Source organism: Zea mays, chromosome 6 (genome assembly GCF_902167145.1).
Source record: "Zea mays cultivar B73 chromosome 6, Zm-B73-REFERENCE-NAM-5.0, whole genome shotgun sequence".
Classification (NCBI taxonomy): domain Eukaryota; kingdom Viridiplantae; phylum Streptophyta; class Magnoliopsida; order Poales; family Poaceae; genus Zea; species Zea mays.
Window position 1 is genome coordinate 47,219,113 of NC_050101.1, and position 21,375 is coordinate 47,240,487.

The following is a 21,375-nucleotide window of genomic DNA, read 5'->3' on the forward strand; positions in this document are numbered from 1 at the left end:
AGGGGTCTAACTTTGACTTAATTGGATACTCAGATTCCGACTATGCTGGATGTAAGGTCGATAGGAAGAGTACATCAGGGACGTGCCAATTCTTAGGAAGGCCCCTAGTGTCGTGGAACTCTAAGAAACAAACTTCCGTTGCCCTATCCACCGCTGAGGCCGAGTACATTGCCGTAGGACATTGTTGCGCGCAACTACTTTGGATGAGGCAAACCCTTAGGGACTTTGGCTACAATCTGAGCAAAGTCCCACTCCTATGTGATAATGAGAGTGCTATCCGCATGGCGAAAAATCCTGTTGAGCACAGCCGCACAAAGCACATAGACATCCGGCATCACTTTTTGAGAGACCACCAGCAAAAGGGAGATATCGAAGTGTTTCATGTTAGCACCGAGAACTAGCTAGCCGATATCTTTACCAAACCTCTAGATGAGAAGACCTTTTGCAGGCTGCGTAGTGAGCTAAATGTCTTAGATTCGTGGAACGTGGATTGAATTGTAGCATACATGTGTTTATGCCTTTGATCATGTTCCGTTTGCATTTTGTTGCTTACTTGTGGTGCTCAAGTTGTACAAACACTCCCTGGACCTCACAAGTCCTTTTTGCAAGTAATGCTCATATTTAGGGGGAGTTGTGTGACAACTTGACCCTTTGAGACTAACCATGCGCTTGAGTTTGCTTGATTTAGTCTCTAAGGAGGATTGAAAGAGAAAAGGTGAACTTGGACCATGCAAGACTTCCACTGCACTCCGATGAGAGGGTAACTTATTCCAAGTTCAGCTTTATGATCTTATTGCCTTTTACTCTTAGTTGAAGATTTTGGTGAGGCAATGGGGTTAGAGGGCCAAGATTGATCCCGTTTTGGTGCTTGATGCCAAAGGGGAGAAAATAAGGCCAAAGCAATAAATGGATCAGCTACCACTTGAGAAGAATTTTGAAAATAATAGAATAGAGCTTTTGTTTTGTCAAAATACTCTTATTGACTCTTTTTGTCAAAAGTTGGCCTCTTGTGGGGAGAAGTGTTGATTATGGGAAAAAGGGGGAGTTTTTGAAATCTTGAATCAATTTCCCTTGGAACGACTCTCTTCATGTCTTAACAAGAGTGTTTGACTTAGACATAGAAATTTGAGTTTGATTTGCAAAAACAAACCAAGTGGTGGCAAAGAATGATCCATATATGTCAAATTTGATTCAAAACAAATTTGAGTTTTCATTTGCATTGATATTGCACTTGTTCTAGTTGCTTTATGTTGTGTTGGCATAAATCACCAAAAAGGGGGAGATTGAAAGGGAAATGTGCCCTTGGGCCATTTCTAAGTATTTTGGTGTTTGAGTGCCAACACAAGTGCTTTTGTGTTAAACTAAGAAAAGGGGTGGACAAAGTGCAAATCATGTCAAAAGGTATGTTTCTAGACTTAGTACATTATTTTATGGACTAATGTATTGTGTCTAAGTACTGGAAACAGGAAAAATCGAATTGGAAATGAGATGGCTTTGTTCAGCCAAAGTCTGCTCAGTTTGGGAGCACCGGACTGTCCGGTGGTGCGCCGGACAGTGTCCGGTGCGCCAGGCTGGCTCGAGCAAACTGGCCGCTCTCAGGAATTCACCGGCCGACGTACGACTATAATTCACCGGATTGTCCGGTGTGCACCGGACTGTCCGGTGAGCCAACGGTCGGCCGCGCAATCTGCGCGGGACACGTGGCTGAGCCAACGGCTAGAAGGGGGCACCGGACTGTCCGATGTGCACCGGACATGTCCGGTGCGCCAATGGTTGTCTGGCTGCCAACGGTCGGCTTCGCCGTATAAGGAAAGAAATCGGGCACCGGACACTGTCCGGTGTGCACCGGACTGTCCGGTGCGCCAGACGACAGAAGGCAAGAATTGCCTTCCCAGAGTGCTCTCAACGGCTCCAAGCTGCCTTGGGGCTATAAAAGGGACCCCTAGGCGCATGGAGGACAACACCAAGCATTCCTTGAGCACTCTTGATCACTCACACTCCATTCCTGCGCACTTGTTCGACATTCTAGTGATTTGAGCTCCGTTCTAGTGTGCTAGTCTCTTGAGCTCAAGTCTGGGTCTTGTGTGTGTGTATTTGCAGTGATCTTTGTGTCTTGTGTGAGTTGCTAATCCCTCCCTTGCTCCGTGCTTCTTTGTGAACTTCAAGTGTAAGGGCGAGAGGCTCCAAGTTGTGGAGATTCCTCGCAAACGGGATTAAGAAAAGCAAAGCAAAACACCGTGGTATTCAAGTGGGTCTTTGGACCGCTTGAGAGGGGTTGATTGCAATCCTCGTCCGTTGGGACGCCACAACGTGGAGTAGGCAAGCGTTGGTCTTGGCCGAACCACGGGATAACCACCGTGCCATCTCTGTGATTGATATCTTTGTGGTTATTGTGTTTTGTTGAGACTCCTCTCTAGCCACTTGGTGATTACTATGCTAACACTTAACCAAGTTTTGTGGCTTAAGTTTTAAGTTTTACAGGATCACCTATTCACTCCCCCTCTAGGTGCTCTTAGTTAGCAGACTTCATCGTTGATTGGACGCCAGGGGCTCACGAAGAAGAAATAAACAAAGACGCTAAAGCTTGGACAGTGTTCTGCGATAGTTCTTGGGGAACCTTCGGTGCAGGAGCGGCTGCGGTCCTAGTGACACCTTCAAAGGTCAAAACATGTTATGCAGCCAAGCTTGACTTCAGTTGCACAAATAATATTGCTGAGTACGAAGCACTTCTGTTGGGGCTTCGAAAGTTAAGGGCAATGGGAATAAAAAGGGCCATCCTGAAAACTGATTCTCAAGTCATTTCTGGCCATGTAGACAAAAGTAGCAAGGCAAGAGATCTGAAGCTTGAAAAATATCTGGATACAGTTCGAAGGTTGGAGGCTTCTTTCGAAGGTTTTTCCGTCAAGAATATTCCAAGAGGTGAAAATGAGAATGCGGATTTGCTAGCCAAATCGGCGGCTCAGGGGCTCCCTCTACCTTCGGAAGTATTTTTTGAAACAATAAAGGCACCTTCGGTTGAACTCATGGAGAGAGCAGTGCTTACTATTTCTCCAGTACATAGTGAAGATTAGAGGACTGAAATTATATCTTTCCTCTAAGGTAATTGCCTTTCAGATGACGAAGCTTATAATAAGAGAATGGAGGCAAGGACAAGACCATATGTGAAAATAGAAGGGGAATTATATAAACATGGAGTATGTTCTCCACTTCTCAAGTGTTTATCAAGAGTTGAAGGTGTTGAAATAATGAAGGAGATACACGTAGGTCTGTGTGGATCTCACATTGGGTCTAGGCCCTTGCTGGGAAAAGTGTTTAGGCAAGGATTTTACTGGCCGAAGGCAGCTTCGGATGTAGCAGAACTAGTCCAAAAATGTGAAAATTGTCAAAAATGTGCAAGAGACCAGAAACAACCTTCATCTCTCACTCAGCTAATATAGCCCACCTGGCCGTTAAAAAGGTGGGACCTGGATTTGCTAGGCCCACTTCCACCGACGCAAGGCAATTTAAGATATGTTGTGGTGGCTGTAGAATATTTTTCTAAGTGGATTGAAGCGAAGCCTTTGGCTATAATAAGTTCGGTCACAGTCCAAAAATTCTTCTGGCAAAACATTGTTTGTCGCTTCGGCGTGCCGAAGGCTATAACTGTGGACAATGGAACACAGTTCAATGCCGAAACTTTCAAGGAATTTTGTGATCAGATTGGCACGAAGATTCATTTTGCATCAGTCAGGCATCCGGAGTCAAACGGACTTGTCGAAAGAGCAAATGGCATTATAATGACGGGAATAATGAAGCTAATCTTCAATCAGCCCAGAGGAAAGTGGCCAGATGAGTTGATTAAAGTGGTGTGGAGCCACAATACAACCATATCAAGATCAATAGGTTTTACACCGTTCAAATTATTATTTGGCGACGAAGCTATAACCCTAGAAGAAGCTAAAGCGGGGTCAATAAGAACAACAGCTTCGGCAGAAGACGAAGCTGATTATCACGTGGCAAAAGATACCATAGAAGGGACCAGACTTCAGGCTGCGGAGAATATCAATAAATATCAAGCCGAAACAATAAAATGGCGCGATAGAAAGTTCGGTTGAAAAATATTAAACCAGGGCATTTGGTGCTTCGGAGAGTGGCTAATCCGGACACAGTAGGCAAGCTACATCTGAAGTGGGAAGGACCTTTTCTGGTGGTATCTTCGTCAAGGCCCGGTTCTTACAGATTGAAGGATATGGACGGCAACGACATTCCTAGATCTTGGAATGCGGATGATCTTCGACGATATTATGTGTAATTTGATGTAATCTTTTTTCATTTTTCCTATGGCACCCTTTTCCTTTCCAAAGGGGGAGAAAGGTTTTTAATGGGGCCATAGCTTGTAATTTTTCTTTTCTTATTCAGTTCTACGAGAGCAAAATCCCCCAAAAGAATGTAAAATGTAACATCTGAGCATGCACCATCGAGTGCAGAAAAAGAAAAAAAACCAGGGAGAAGCTCAAAAATCGTCCCTAAGGGGATGCAGAGCATGACGAAGCTACAAAAAGTCGTTCCCAAGGGAGCGCAGCGTAATTTTTCTGCTCAAAAGTCGTTCCTAAGGGAATGTAGAGCCAAATACCACCGAAATATAAGGTGAAGAAGTTCAAAAGATGTTGCTAAGGGGATGCAGAACTTATACCACCGAAATAGAAGGCGAAGAAGTTCAAAAGACGTTCCTAAGGGGATGCAGAACTTATACTGAAAAGTCAACGGTGAACACCAAAAAATAAACGGTGAAAAAGACTCCAAAGTCGTTCCTAAGGGGATGCAGAGTCTGGGTGTGGCTTCGTAAGCGTGTGTTTGACATTCATTTGCACATTACATCACATCATTCATTGCATTCATACACATTCATTTAGACATTCGTAGGATCATCATCATCATATCATAGTGTACAGACAGTTGCTTCAGCTCAAATGACAAGGCTTCAATGAGTACAAAAGAAGCAAATTTTATGCTTCGTTGTGTACGAAAAGAAGGGAAGGTGTTTTTCGCCTTCGGCTCAAAAAATACAAGTTTCGTCCATATAAAAGCAGTTCATACATGGATGGAAAGGTAAAAATATATTACAAGGTATGGACAAATTTACAGAGTAGTGTTTGATTCCTAAATTACAGTATCTTTTACAAGGTTAATTCAAAAATTTCTCTAGAGCTTTTTCACAGCAGTGTCTTCAGCTTCATCACTTCATCACTATCCGTCAAGCTTCGGATCATTGCTCTTCGGCTTCGGCATCCTGTACATAACGAAGCGGTATAAGGTAAACACAAATCTCAAGGACAAGGTAAGAAATAGGTACAAGTGTATTACCGGCTTGAGATGACTTCGAGCTTCGCCACCAGCTAAGTTTCGCCCACCCTTCGTCCAGATTTGAGTTATGAATCTATTTCCAATACTTCGGGCTAGACTAGGGATGTCAGTTAAATCTGCTGGTGACAGACTGAAGTTTGGCCTGTTCACGATCTTCCCATGTGTGCAACCAGTTTTCATGAAAGCAACAGCTGTGCCCTGAGAAGCTAGCAGGGCACAGAAGTCACCGTGCCCAGCTATAACTTCGTCTAGAGCATCAACTTCGCCCTCAATATGATCGAATGTGCCTGGCAGGTCTTCAACTGAAGGTTCAAATTTTTCAGAACTGGCTCCAACTGAGTTGAAGACCTGCTTCAGCCATTGCACGCACCGGTTGCCGAAGTCTAGACATTTATCCTGAAGCTCCTTCAATGATTTCTGCAAATTCAAACTCTTTTCGACTTCATCTTCAAACTTCGCACCAAAATTCTTCTTTTCTTGTTCGAAGCTTTCTGACTTCGTGAGGAGTTCACTGTTTAATCTGGCAATTTCGGCTTGGGCTTCTGCCAGTGAACCCTCCATTATTTGGAGAAAAAATCTTTCTTTTCAAGAGCAGCTTCATGATCTTTGATTTTGCTCTCTAAGCCTTCAATTATAACCTCATTTTTCTTATCTTCGAGGTCCTGTTGCATCCTCAAGGCTTTACTTAGTAGCATACTCTGTGCAAAGCAACCTTCATCAGAAAACACCTTCATCGTAAAAACAATGAAAAGCCGAAGAAAAAAATTTACCTTGAAATTAGAATAGAATAAACTACCGACGATATGCTGTCGTCGGTAGCGGTTGATGTCAGCCTCAAGCTTCGGGAAACCAACACTCTTCGACAGAGTGCTGATAACCTTCGCTCCAGTTCGGTCTCGGATGCATCCTAAGCTTTCTTCGTTAATGCCGCCGAAGAGCAATGCTACTAGCTTGTAGCCACAGGATATGGCATATTCTTGCAGCTCTTCTTTCTCAGTCTTAGATAACTCTTGACCAATTATGTTTTGAAAGTTGAAGTCTTTTTCCTCCGAAATGTCTTCGGCGATCTCTTTCCCTTTTCCAGGCACTGTAGCCAGGGTTTCTTCGGCAGCTGCAGCAGCTTCTTCCATGGCCATATCCAAGAGCATTTTATCAATATCAGAAAATGTGCTCTCCAGATTCGTGGCTTCGACCGTTGCAGCTTCGGCAGTTGTAGCTTCGGTGGGAGCAGCTTCAGTAGCTGTAGCAGCTTCGGCAGCTGGTGTTATTTTTGACGATGAGGCCGACGGTGGCGTTTTTTCAATAGCTTCAATTACAGTAATAATCCTCCGCCTTTTTGGCCCAGCAGACTTCTTTGCTGCCGAAGGCTCCTCCTTCTTCTGTAAAAGCTTCGTCAGATGCGGCCCCAATGGACTTAGCTTGATAGGTAAGGATTCGGTCATTACCTTTAGAATTTCTTCTACGTCAGCAGCAGAAGGTGTTGAAGGAGTCTCCTCCTCTATCTCAGTTGTTTTTGGCTTCGGAGCCGCAGCCTTCCTCTTCTTCGGAGCAGCCACCTTCGACTCAGGGCTGTATTTTTTCTTTTTCAGAGTTTCTTCATCTTCTTTCACCATCCTAGCAGCTTGTCTGCTCAGAACACTAACAATCTTTTTTCTCTTTTGCCCTTCGGCACCCTTGTTCAATCGCTCATAGTCAGGATATTCAAAGTTCAAGGCATCCATCACTCGATTCAACCTTCGTTTTGGTCGGGTGCCAAAGGCTGCAGTCATCAGCTGATCTTCTTTTTTAGTGTAATTACCCAAAATTTTGTTGCACATAGTTTCTATAATTTCTAACCATTCTTGGCATGACCCTTTGAATTGTTTCTCAAATTTGAACCGATAAGGCAGTCGCACAAGTTCATTCTTTTCCTTTGTCCCCTTTAGCTTCAGCATATTCCATTCACTCAGCGTCGGGAACACCTTATAGGCCAGATATTCTTGGACTAGATCTCTAGTGCTGATCTGCTCGGCTACCACCCTGAATTCTGCCACAGCTTGTTGGCATGGTGACCCCGACGTCATGCGGCACAGGGGCCTAGTCAACCCGAAGCTTAAGCTCAGTGGGCTCAGTACTAGCGTCTTTAGCTTCTCACTCTTCTTTTCATCGGCCTTAACATAGAACCACTAATTTTTCCAACTGGTTGGCCACTTGGTGCGATAGCTAACCATTGGAGCCTTCATATCTTTGCGGTAAGCGAAGTTGTAACAACCAAAATTCTCATGAAGCCCATCTTCTCTGGCCTTCGTCTGATAATGAATATCATGCACTCGACAAAAAGCTTCGGCATTCGGGTCTATTCCTTGGCTTCGGAGTGCCCAGATGAAGACGCTGAGCCTAACAATAGCGTTAGGAGTCAGCTGATGAAGATAGATTTCGTAATTGAAAGTCGCCTAGAGGGGGGTGAATAGGGCGAATCTGAAATTTACAAACTTAATCACAACTACAAGTCGGGTTAGCGTTAGAAATATAATTGAGTCCGAGAGAGAGGGTGGAAAACAAATCGCAAGCGAATAAAGAGTGTGACACGTGAATTTGTTTTACCGAGGTTCGGTTCTTGCAAACCTACTCCCCGTTGAGGTGGTCACAAAGACCGGGTCTCTTTCAACCCTTTCCCTCTCTCAAACGGTCCCTCGGACCGAGTGAGCTTCTTCTTCTCAAACAATTGGAACACAAAGTTCCCGCAAGGACCACCACACAATTGGTGTCACTTGCCTCAATTACAAGTGAGTTTGATCTCAAGAAAGATTGAGAAAGAAAAGAAGCAATCGAAGCGCAAGAGCTCAAAAGAACACAACAAATCTCTCTCACTAGTCACTAATACTTTGTGTGGAATTGGGAGAGGATTTGATCACTTGAGTGTGTCTAGAATTGAATGCTAGAGCTCTTGTAAGTAGTTGGAAGGTGGAAAACTTGGATTACTTGAATGTGGGATGGTTGGGGGTATTTATAGCCCCAACCACCAAACTAGCCGTTTGGTGGAGGCTGCTGTCGCATGGCGCACCGGACAGTGTCCGGTGCGACAGCCACGTCATCAGGCCGTTGGATTCCGACCGTTGGAGCTCTGACTTGTGGGCCTGCTTGGCTGTCCGGTGGTGCACCGGACAAGTCCTGTAGACTGTCCGGTGTGCCGCCCGCGCGTGCTCTGCTCCTCTGCGCGCGCTGGCGCGCATTTAATGCGTTGCAGTCGACCGTTGGCGCGAAGTAGCCATTGCTCCGCTGGCTCACCAGACAGTCCGGTGTGCACCGGACATGTCCGGTGAATTATAGCGGAGCGGAAATCGGAAGCTGGCGAGTTCAGAGCCGCTCTCCCCTGGGGCACCGGACACTGTCCGGTGGTACACCGGACAGTTCGGTGAATTATAGCGAAGCGCCTCTGAGAATTCCCGAAGGTGCGACGTTTGGCTTGGAGTCCCCTGGTGCACCGGACACTGTCCGGTGGCACACCGGACAGTCCGGTGCGCCAGACCAGGGCACACTTCGGTTATCCCTTGCTCTCTTTGTTGAACCCTTTTCTTGGTCTTTTTATTGGCTTTTTGTGAACCTTTGGCACCTCTATAACTTATAGACTAGAGCAAACTAGTTAGTCCAATTATTTGTGTTGGGCAATTCAACCACCAAAATCAATTAGGAAATAGGTGTAAGCCTAATTCCCTTTCAATCTCCCCCTTTTTGGTGATTAATCCCAATACAAACCAAAGCAAGTATAGAAGTGCATAATTAAACTAGTTTTCATAATGTAAGTGCAAAGGTTACTTGGAATTGAGCCAATATAAATACTTATAAGATACACATGGATTGTTTCTTTAATTTTTGACATTTTGGACCACGCTTGCACCACATGTTTTGTTTTTGCAATTTTTTTTGTAAATCCTTTTCAAAGTTCTTTTGCAAATAGTCAAAGGTAATTGAATGAGATTTTGTGAAGCATTTTCAAGATTTGAATTTTTCTCCCCCTGTTTCAAATGCTTTTCCTTTGACTAAACAAAACTCCCCCTTAATGAAATCCTCCTCTTAGTGTTCAAGAGGGTTTTAAGATATCAATTTTGAAAATACTACTTTCTCCCCCTTTTGAACACAATAAGATACCAATTTGAAATTTACCAATTTGAAAATCATTTGTTTTAAAATTAGGGTGGTGGTGCGGTCCTTTTGCTTTAGGCTAATACTTTCTCCCCCTTTGGCATGAATCGCCAAAAACGGATACTTTGAGTGAAATATAAGCCCTCGATAACTACTTTCTCCCCTTTGACAAATAAAACATATGAGTGAAGATTATACCAAAGACGGAGAGTTGCATGGAGCGACGGCGAAGGATGAGTTACGGAGTGGAAGCCTTTGTCTTCGCCGAAGACTCCAATTCCCTTTCAATACACCTATGACTTGTTTTTGAAATGTACTTGAAAACACATTAGTCATAGTATATGAAAGAGACATGATCAAAAGTATATTTATGAGCTATGTATGCAGGATATCAAAAGAAATTCCTAGAATCAAGAATATTTAGCTCATGCCTAAGTTTGTTAAAGGTTTGTTCATCAAGTGGCTTGGTAAAGGTATCGGCTAATTGATCTTTAGTGTTAATATATGCAATCTCGATATCTCCCTTTTGTTGGTGATCCCTTAGAAAATGATACCGAATGGCTATGTGTTTAGTGCGGCTATGCTCAACGGGATTATCCGCCATGCAGATTGCACTCTCATTATCACATAGAAGAGGAACTTTGGTTAATTTGTAACCATAGTCCCTAAGGGTTTGCCTCATCCAGAGTAGTTGCACGCAACAATGGCCTGCGGCAATATACTCGGCTTCGGCGGTAGAAAGAGCTACGGAATTTTGCTTCTTTAAAGCCCAAGACACCAAGGATCTTCCCAAGAACTGGCAAGTCCCTGATGTGCTCTTTCTATTAATTTTACACCCCACCCAATCGGCATTCGAATAACCAATTAAATCAAATGTGGATCCCCTAGGATACCAAAGCCCAAACTTAGGAGTATGAACTAAATATCTCAAGATTCGTTTTATGGCCGTAAGGTGAGCTTCCTTAGGTCGGCTTGGAATCTTGCACACATGCATACAGAAAGCATAATATCCGATCGAGATGCACATAAATAAAGCAAAGAGCCTATCATCGACCGGTATACCTTTTGATCCATGGACTTACCTTCTGTGTCGAGGTCGAGATGTCCATTTGTTCCCATGGGTGTCTTGATGGGTTTGGCATCCTTCATCCCAAACTTGCTTAGAATGTCTTGAGTATACTTCGTTTGGCTAATGAAGGTGCCCTCTTGGAGTTGCTTTACTTGAAATCCTAAGAAATACTTCAACTCCCCCATCATCGACATCTCGAATTTCTGTGTCATGATCCTACTAAACTCTTCACATGTAGATTCGTTAGTAGACCCAAATATAATATCATCAACATAAATTTGGCATACAAACAAATCATTTTCAACTGTTTTGGTGAAGAGTGTAGGATCGGCCTTTCCGACTTTGAATCCATTAGTGATAAGGAAATCTCTAAGGCATTCATACCATGCTCTTAGGGCTTGCTTGAGCCCATAAAGCGCCTTAGAGAGTTTATACACATGGTTAGGATACTCACTATCTTCAAAGCCGGGAGGTTGCTCAACATAGACCTCTTCCTTGATCGGTCCACTGAGGAAGGCACTCTTCACGTCCATTTGGTAAAGCTTGAAGCCATGGTAAGTAGCATAGGCTAATTATATACGAATTGACTCAAGCCTAGCTATGGGTGCATAGGTTTCACCGAAATCCAAACCTTCGACTTGGGAGTATCCCTTGGCCACAAGTCGAGCTTTGTTCCTTGTCACCACACCATGCTCATCTTGCTTGTTGCGGAACACCCATTTAGTTCCTACAACATTTTGGTTAATACGTGGAACCAAATGCCATACCTCATTTCTCGTGAAGTTGTTGAGTTCCTCTTGCATCGCCACCACCCAATCCGAATCTTGTAGTGCTTCCTCTACCCTGTGTGGCTCAATAGAGGAAACAAAAGAGTAATGCTCACAAAAATGTGCAACACGAGATCTAGTGGTTACCCCTTTATGAATGTCGCCGAGGATGGTGTCGACAGGGTGATCTCGTTGAATTGCTTGGTGAACTCTTGGGTGCGGCGGCCTTGGTTCTTCATCCTCCTTGTCTTGATCATTTGCATCTCCTCCTTGATCATTGCCGTCATCTTGAGGTGGCTCATTTTGTTGATCTTGTTCTTCATCAACTTGAGCCTCATCCTCATTTTGAGTTGGTGGAGATGCTTGCGTGGAGGAGGATGGTTGAACTTGTGCATTTGGAGGCTCTTCGGATTCCTTAGGACACACATCCCCAATGGACATGTTCTTTAGCGCGATGCACGGAGCCTCTTCAATACCTATCTCATCAAGATCAACTTGCTCTACTTGAGAGCCGTTAGTCTCATCAAACACAACATCACAAGAAACTTCAACTTGTCCAGAGGACTTGTTAAAGACTCTATATGCCCTTGTGTTTGAATCATATCCTAGTAAAAAGCCTTCTACAGTCTTAGGAGCAAATTTAGATTTTCTACCTCTTTTAACAAGTATAAAGCATTTGCTACCAAAGACTCTAAAATATGAAATATTGGGCTTTTTACCGGTTAGGAGTTCGTATGATGTCTTCTTGAGGATTCGATGTAGATACAACCGGTTGATGGCGTAGCAGGCGGTGTTGACCGCCTCGGTCCAAAACCGATCTGAAGTCTTATACTCATCAAGCATGGTTCTTGCCATGTCCAATAGAGTTCTATTCTTCCTCTCCACTACACCATTTTGTTGTGACGTGTAGGGAGAAGAGAACTCATGCTTGATGCCCTCCTCCTCAAGGAAGCCTTCAATTTGAGAGTTCTTGATCTCCGTCCCGTTATTGCTTCCAATTTTCTTGATCCTTAAGCCGAACTTGTTTTGAGCTCGTCTCAAGAATCCCTTTAAAGTATCTTGGGTATGAGATTTTTCCTGCAAAAAGAATACCCAAGTGAAGCGAGAATAATCATCCACAATAACTAGACAGTACTTACTCCCGCCGATGCTTATGTAAGCTATCGGGCCGAATAGATCCATGTGTAGAAGCTCCAGTGGCCTATCAGTCGTCATGATGTTCTTGTGTGGATGATGAGTACCAACTTGCTTCCCTGCTTGGCATGCGCTACAAATCCTGTCTTTCTCAAAATGAACATTTGTTAATCCTAAAATGTGCTCTCCCTTTAGAAGCTTATGAAGATTCTTCATCCCAACATGTGCTAGTCGGCGATGCCAGAGCCAGCCCATGTTAGTCTTAGCAATTAAGCAAGTGTCGAGTTCAGCTCTATCAAAATCTACCAAGTATAGCTGACCCTCTAACACTCCCTTAAATGCTACTGAATCATCACTTCTTCTAAAGACAGTGACACCTACATCAGTAAATAGACAATTGTAGCCCATTTGACATAATTGCGAAACAGAAAGCAAATTGTAATCTAAAGAATCTACAAGAAAAACATTGGAAATTGAATGGTTAGGAGATATAGCAATTTTACCCAAACCTTTGACCAAACCTTGGTTTCCATCCCCGAATGTGATAGCTCATTGGGAATCTTGGTTTTTCTCATAGGAGGAGAACATTTTCTTCTCCCCTGTCATGTGGTTTGTGCACCCACTATCGATGATCCAACTTGAGCCCCCGGATACATAAACCTACAAAACAATTTTAGTTCTTGACTTTAGGTACCCAAATGGTTTTGGGTCCTTTGGCATTAGACACAAGAACTTTGGGTATCCAAACACAAGTCTTTGATCCCTTGTGTTTGCCTCCAACATATTTGGCAACTACCTTGCCGGATTTGGTAGTTAAAACATAAGATGCATCAAAAGTTTTAAATGAAATGTCATGATCATTTGATGCACTAGGAGTTTTCTTCTTAGGCAACTTAGCTCGGGTTGGTTTCCTAGAACTAGATGTCTCACCCTTATACATAAAAGCATGGTTAGGGCCAGAGTGAGACTTCCTAGAGTGAGTTCTCCTAATTTTGCTCTCAGGATAACCAGCAGGGTAACCCTCGTTATCTTGAGGCATGAGAGCCTTTCCCTTAACAAAATTAGACAATCTTTTAGGAGGGGCATTAAGTTTGACATTGCCTCCCTGTTGGAAGCCAATGCCATCCTTAATGCCAGGGCGTCTCCCACTATAAAGCATACTACGAGCAAATTTAAATTTTTCATTTTCAAGTTCATGCTCGGCAATTTTAGCATCTAATTTTGCTATATGATCATTTTGTTGCTTAATTAATACCATATGATCATGAATAGCATCAATATCAACATCTCTACATCTAGTGCAAATAAAAGTATGTTCAACGGTAGATGTAGAGGGTTTGCTAGATTTTAATTCTACAACCTTAGCATGCAATATATCATTTTTACTTCTAAGGTCGGAAATTGAAGCATTGCAAACATCTAATTCTTTAGCCTTAACGAGCAGTTCTTCATTTTTATTCCTAAGGCTAGCAAGAGAAATGTTTAATTCTTCAATCTTAGCAAACAAATTATCATTATCATTTCTAAGATTGGGAATTGAAACATTACAAACATTTGAATCAACCTTAGCTAACAAATTAGCATTCTCATTTCTAAGGTTGTCTATAGTTTCATTGCAAGTGCTTAGCTCTCTAGATAGTTTTTCACATTTTTCTACTTCTAGAGCGTAAGCATTTTTAACCTTAACATGCTTCTTGTTTTCTTTAATAAGGAAGTCCTCTTGGGAGTCCAAGAGATCATCCTTTTCATGGATAGCACTAATCAATTCATTTAATTTTTCCTTTTGTTGCATGTTTAGGTTGGCAAAAAGGGTACGCAAATTATCCTCCTCATCACTAGCATTATCATCACTAGAGGACTCATATTTAGTGGAGGATTTGGATTTAACCTTCTTCTTTTTTGCCGTCCTTTGCCATGAGGCACTTGTGGCCGACGTTGGGGAAGAGAAGTCCCTTGGTGACGACGATGTTGGCGGCGTCCTCGTCGTCGGAGGAGTCGCTAGAGCTTTCGTCAGAGTCCCACTCGCGACAAACATGGGCATCACCGCCCTTCTTCTTGTAGTACCTCTTCTTCTCCTTTCTTCTTCCCTTCTTGTCGTCGCCCCTGTCACTGTCACTAGATAGTGGACATTTTGCAATAAAATGACCGGGCTTACCACATTTGTAGCAAACTTTCTTGGAGCGGGGCTTGTAATCTTTCCCCCTCCTTTGCTTGAGGATTTGGCGGAAGCTCTTGATGACGAGCGCCATTTCCTCGTTGTCGAGCTTGGAGGCGTCGATGGGTGTTCTACTCGATGTAGACTCCTCCTTCTTCTCCTCCGTCGCCTTAAATGCGACCGGTTGTGCTTCGGACGTGGAGGGACCATCAAGCTCGTTGATCTTCCTTGAGCCTTTGATCATGAACTCAAAGCTCACAAAATTCCTGATCACTTCCTCGGGAGTCATTAGTGTATATCTAGGATTGCCACGAATTAATTGAACTTGAGTAGGGTTAAGGAAAATAAGTGATCTTAGAATGACCTTAACCATTTCGTGGTCATCCCATTTTTTGCTCCCGAGGTTGCGCACTTGATTCACCAAGGTTTTGAGCCGGTTGTACATGTCTTGTGGCTCCTCCCCTTGGCGAAGACGGAAGCGACCGAGCTCCCCCTCGATCGTCTCCCGCTTGGTGATCTTGGTTAGCTCATCTCCTTCGTGCACGGTCTTGAGCACGTCCCAAACTTCCTTGGCGCTCTTTAATCCTTGCACCTTGTTATACTCCTCTCGACTTAGAGAGGCGAGGAGTATAGTTGTGGCTTGGGAGTTGAAGTGCTCGATTTGGACCACTTCATCCTCATCATAATCTTCATCCCCTACGGATGGTACCTGTACACCAAACTCAACAACATCCCATATACTTTTGTGGAGCGAGGTTAGATGAAATCGCATCAAATCACTCCACCTAGCATAATCTTCACCATCAAACGTTGGTGGTTTGCCTAATGGGACGGAAAGTAAAGGCGTATGTTTAGGAATGCGAGGATAGCGTAGGGGGATCTTACTAAACTTCTTGCGCTCATGGCGCTTAGAAGTAATGGATGGCGCGTCGGAGCCGGAGGTGGAAGGTGATGAAGTATCGGTCTCGTAGTAGACCACCTTCCTCATCTTCTTTTTCTTGTCGCCACTCCGATGCGACTTGTGGGAAGAGGATTTCTTCTCCTTCCCCTTCCCTTTGTTGCGAGACTCTTCCGATGTAGCTTTCCCGTGGCTTGTAGTGGGCTTGTCGTCGGTCTCCATCTCCTTCTTGGCGTGATCTCCCGAACTCACTTCGAGCGGTTAGGCTCTAATGAAGCACCGGGCTCCGATACCAATTGAAAGTCGCCTAGAAGGGGGGTGAATAGGGCGAATCTGAAATTTACAAACTTAATCACAACTACAAGCCGTGTTATCGTTAGAAATATAATTGAGTCCGAGAGAGAGGGTGGAAAACAAATTGCAAGCGAATAAAGAGTGTGACACGCGAATTTGTTTTATCGTGGTTTGGTTCTTGCAAACATACTCCCCGTTGAGGTGGTCACAAAGACCAGGTCTCTTTCAACCCTTTCCCTCTCTCAAATGGTCCCCCAGACCGAGTGAGCTTCTTCTTCTCAAACAATTGGAACACAAAGTTCCCGCAAGGACCACCACACAATTGGTGTCACTTGCCTCATCTACAAGTGAGTTTGATCCCAAGAAAGATTGAGAAAGAAAAGAAGCAATCCAAGCGCAAGAGCTCAAAAGAACACAACAAATCTCTCTCACTAGTCACTAAAGCTTTGTGTGGAATTGGGAGAGGATTTGATCACTTGAGTGTGTCTAGAATTGAATGCTAGAGCTCTTGTAAGTAGTTGGAAGGTGGAAAACTTGGATGAATTGAATGTGGGATGGTTGGGGGTATTTATAGCCCCAACCACCAAACTAGCCTTTTGGTGGAGGCTGCTGTCGCATGGCGCACCGGACAGTCCGGTGCGCCACTGGACAGTGTCCGGTGCGCCACCCACGTCACCAGGCCGTTGGGTTCCGACCGTTGGAGCTCTGACTTGTGGGCCCGCCTGTCTATCCGGTGGTGCACCGGACAAGTCCTGTAGACTGTCCGGTGTGTCGCCCGCGCGTGCTCTGCTCCTCTGCGCGCGCTGGCGCGCATTTAATGCGTTGCAGTCGACCGTTGGCGCGAAGTAGCCGTTGCTCCGCTGGCTCACCGGACAGTCCGGTGTGCACCAGACATGTCCGGTGAATTATAGCGGAGCGGAAATCCGAAGCTGGCGAGTTCAGAGTCGCTCTCCCTTGGGGCACCAGACACTGTCCGGTGGTACACCGGACAGTCCGGTGAATTATAGCGAAGCGCCTCTAAGAATTCCCGAAGGTGCGAAGTTTGGCTTGGAGTCCCCTGGTGCACCGGACAATGTCCGGTGGTGCAACGGACACTGTACGGTGGCACACCGGACAGTCCGGTGCGCCAGACCAGGGCACACTTCGGTTATCCCTTGCTCTCTTTGTTGAACCCTTTTCTTGGTCTTTTTATTGGCTTTTTGTGAACCTTTGGCACCTCTATAACTTATAGACTAGAGCAAACTAGTTAGTCCAATTATTTGTGTTGGGCAATTCAACCACCAAAATCAATTAGGAAATAGGTGTAAGCCTAATTCACTTTCGGTAATTTTCCAAAATTTCCCCAATTATATCGTTCAAAGGAAACCTCAATCCCGCTCTGAAGAAACTCCTGAAAACTACCACCTCATCATTTTCCGGTGTCGGAGTGGTTTCTTCCCCGGCAAAACGAATCAGCTTCTTCTCAGCTTCTCCGAAGTAGCCTAGCTTTATCATCATGGGCATATCAGCCTCAGAAACAGTAGATTTTCCAAAGTCCAAGTGGTTGGGTTTGGCTGGCATGAGAGTGTTATAATCTTCCTCTTCTTCATCAACATCATCTTCTTCGATGTTAGCCTGTTCAGCTTCGGCAGCAGGTGCACCTTCGTCAGTAGCTCCCTCTATCACAACCAGTCCTGATTGTCTCATCACTTCAGAGACTAGGACAGTCTCTGTGGCTTCGGTCTCCTCTTCGTCATGGGTCACCCTAGCAGTTGAATGTACTCTGGCCATCAGGTGTTGAATTCCTTGCGGTTATTATGAATGTTGATGATTTTTACAGTTTTGACGAAGCTCCCTCTTATGCCGAAGCTAGATCAAAATGATGCTTTGCTTGAGAATGCGATGAGAAAGCTTCGGCTATGGTTAACTTTTTCAGCAGCACAACAGTGCAATGGCAATGAATGCTGTGGTAACTTCACACCTACCCGTCTGTTTATATAGTGCTACAGGTGTGAAGGTGAATCGTCAAGTCGCCCGCACCCGCTCAACAGTCACCCGCACCCACTGAACGGTGGACCACGATGCGTGGGAGATGACCACGACGCGTGGGAGATGAATCGCCAGATCGCGCGTACCCGCCGCATGGTGGGGCCACTTCACGCTCGGAATATTTTAATCATTTCTCGACAACGAGCTCAGGGAAGATGTTTTTCGGACCTTCGACATTCCGAAGCCTAGGACAATTTTTCACGGATCAAGCTCGTTACAAAAAACGATCTAGCACCGCGAAGGGGCTACTGCTGGGGGTCTGCTTCGTCGCCGAAGGTCCTGTAAGAAGAAACACCTTCGGAAGATCAGCACAGAAATAACGCCGAAGCTACCTTCTACGGAACTTCGGCATAACGACATGCCTTGAGACGAAGGGTTGCACCGACTTAAAGATAAAAAGACAGATCGGCCCATGATAATTTGTGTTATGATTATAATCTGTTGTTAAGGGTATAAATGTAATTTCACACAGGCTGCACCCTGTGCCTATAAATAGATGAACAGTACCCCCGTAATGTTCACGCTGATTTGTACTCGTTCGTGTGTCACGCTTGTACTCTTACCTTCTGTTAAGCCGAAGGTACAAATGTAATCCTGTGTTATTCTCATTCATTCATGATTATATAATGAAAGATATATTATGATGTCATATGATTATCCATGTTATTTCTCATGTTTCATATGCTTCGTCTTTCATTGATATATGTTGTGATGATGAAGGTACGTCCTTCATAACCTTCATCCGAAGATCATTATATCCTTAGAGAAATAATGTTTCGAAGGACGAAGGGCATTAACCTTTAACCTATTTTTGTGTTGTCTTATTGTTAATTTATATTATTTAAGAACAAGTCCCCAACAGTAATACGAACCAGCGACGAGGAACATCTCAGGGCCACCTCGTGCCTTGCTTTCGTTTCCTAAAAAATCATTAACATCGGATGCTGGTTCTTGGGCCACATCGTGCCTGATAGGGGCAGGTAGTCTACTCTCTTGTCCCCACCGTGTGCCAGATATTATTAACTATGACTATATCTCACCTACAAGAAAACAAGATATCTCTCAAGCGAGATTACACAACTTAGAGCTAATTTGGACCTATGATTTCTCATGGAGATAAGAGAGGATTAAGAGATAAATTAGTTTATTTCTCTCTCAATTATCTCGAATCCGTATAAAGAATCAATGTATCCAAACACAGTTCGGTTTCTCTACTCACCTTTATAGCTATATATACAGGCCGTCCGGCCAGACACGACCCATGCATAAAAAAGGACCCAACGTTTAAATTTTGATCCGACATAATTTATAATTATGAGTGAAGTATACCATAGATCACTAAACTTGTTCGGCTGTGTCATTCAGGTCCCAAACTCTCAAAACGAATGTTTAGGTCCTTAAATTTGTCTGTCTATGCCAATTAGGTCCTCTAACTCTCAAAACGAATTTTGAGGTCCTGTCATACTCGAATTTATGGACAAATTCATATGCATCTCACATGTGTAGAAGGAATTCACATTATCAAACAAGAAATGCCATTGAAGCGTGCTGAGCGGCGGCTCCGAGATCGCTTGTAGTCATATTTATAACTACGACGCTTCTTCATATTTGTTTTACGATTATGATATAATCGTTCACATGCAATTATGTTATAAATTTATGCTATGATAATGTCGTATAAAATATGTTATCTGAGAGGAGAACATTACGCATATCAAATTCAAATTTGTTTTAAAAATCAGGTTTAAAATTTGTCAAATTAGTTTTTATATATATACCTTAAAAAATTGTAAAACAATTCAGAAGTCAAATTGCCAAAAAAAACTTAGCATGAATAAAAAGTCTAGTCCCTATAAGATGAGTTACATCATCGGTTATCCAGGCCAGCAGTGTCATACAGGCTCATGTTGTGGGAATTGGATCTGTTTGGACAAGTAGTGTGTTCCCGGAACAAGTTTAGGGACCTAAACATCCGTTCGAGAGTTTTAGGACCTGGATGACACGACTAAACAAGTTTAGAGACCTAAAAATTCGTTTTGAGAGTTCGAGGACCTAGATGACATGACTGAACAAGTTTTAGGCACCACTATATAATTATAATGGTCGTGCTGTGTCATCTCATGGCATGACACGTTATTGGTGATACATGTCGAGTCTTTTTAATCTGAAATTATAAAAAATGCAAAATTAAAACCAGACTATGAAATTATAAAAAAAATCGAAATTCATATGAGACCTATAAAAACAATAAAAGATAAGATAAACAAATTTGAGCAAAAGGAGTCTTAGTATTATATTTCTAAGCTACTAAAGCTATGAAATGTGTGGCTTGTTAAACAACCCTTTGACCACAAAGAAAAAAGTGTACAACCCACTAGAGCTCTTAAGTTCAATTCATTGTCCAATATTCATAAAAAGGTAAAATCATATCCTCTAATTCAAAGCTGCAAAAGAAGCATTTAACTAGCCGCCCATTAGGTTTCACCGGTCACATTAAATGCAACACCTCTTCCTAAGGGGTGACTAGTGTTGGTCACTTGTTCTCAAATATTGTGAATTAAGAACAAGGCAACACAATTGTTAATGATTAAGGACCTTCGTCCTCCGAAACATTATCTCCTTTCGGATATAATGATCTTCGGACGAAGGTGATGAAGGACATACCTTCACCATCTATGAGAATAAAAATACATAGAGACAATATGTGTAACCCATATATTCATTCATACACATATTTCATAATATACACATGAACATTAACATATATTACATTGATACATTCGGCTTGTTCGAAGGTGTTGACGCGAGAGTAATTACAATCGAGCGTGAACAGTCCATTCCTACTGCAGCCATTGTACATCCATGCACAATCTGCATCCATGCTTGAGACTGTTAAACCGAACCATATCGCGAAAACATTATTCAACTTCGTCAAGGGTATCGGTCCTACATGTATAGGCAAGGATAGGTTCTAAACCCACATCAAGCTAGCAGGACCCAAAAAAATTTCGGCAGCATAATCTCGCTGTCACTAAACAATATATTACTTATATATAAAACAAAGAATGATATACTATTAATCAAATCAAACTAAGTATCACATACCCTAATAATGCAAATATTCTACGTACCAATATAATGTACTTGTAAAACTAATAATATAATAGTACCACGTATTAATATGAAATTAATGCCACAAATACAATATGCCTTTAACCCCTAAACCACATATACCACTAATATATTGATGAAATCAAACTAAACAATAATACTAATCACACACATTAATCAAACAAACACAATTACAAATATATACTAATTTCAGCGGCAATTAAATAACGGCCGCCAAAAATATGAAATAAAATACGCAAAAATGACCTTTGGATAGGGAAGAGCTTAGCGACGACGGCGGAGTGGTGGCAGGAGGAGGGCTTGGCCGTGGCCAGTCGGCGGGAGCTGAAGACGGCGGCGGACGACGGTGGCTGCCCGGGGCGGCGCTGGGAGCGGCGGCGGGCGGAGGTCAGAGAAGAAGGATTCAGGCGGCCGTTTTAAACGCTTTATTTTC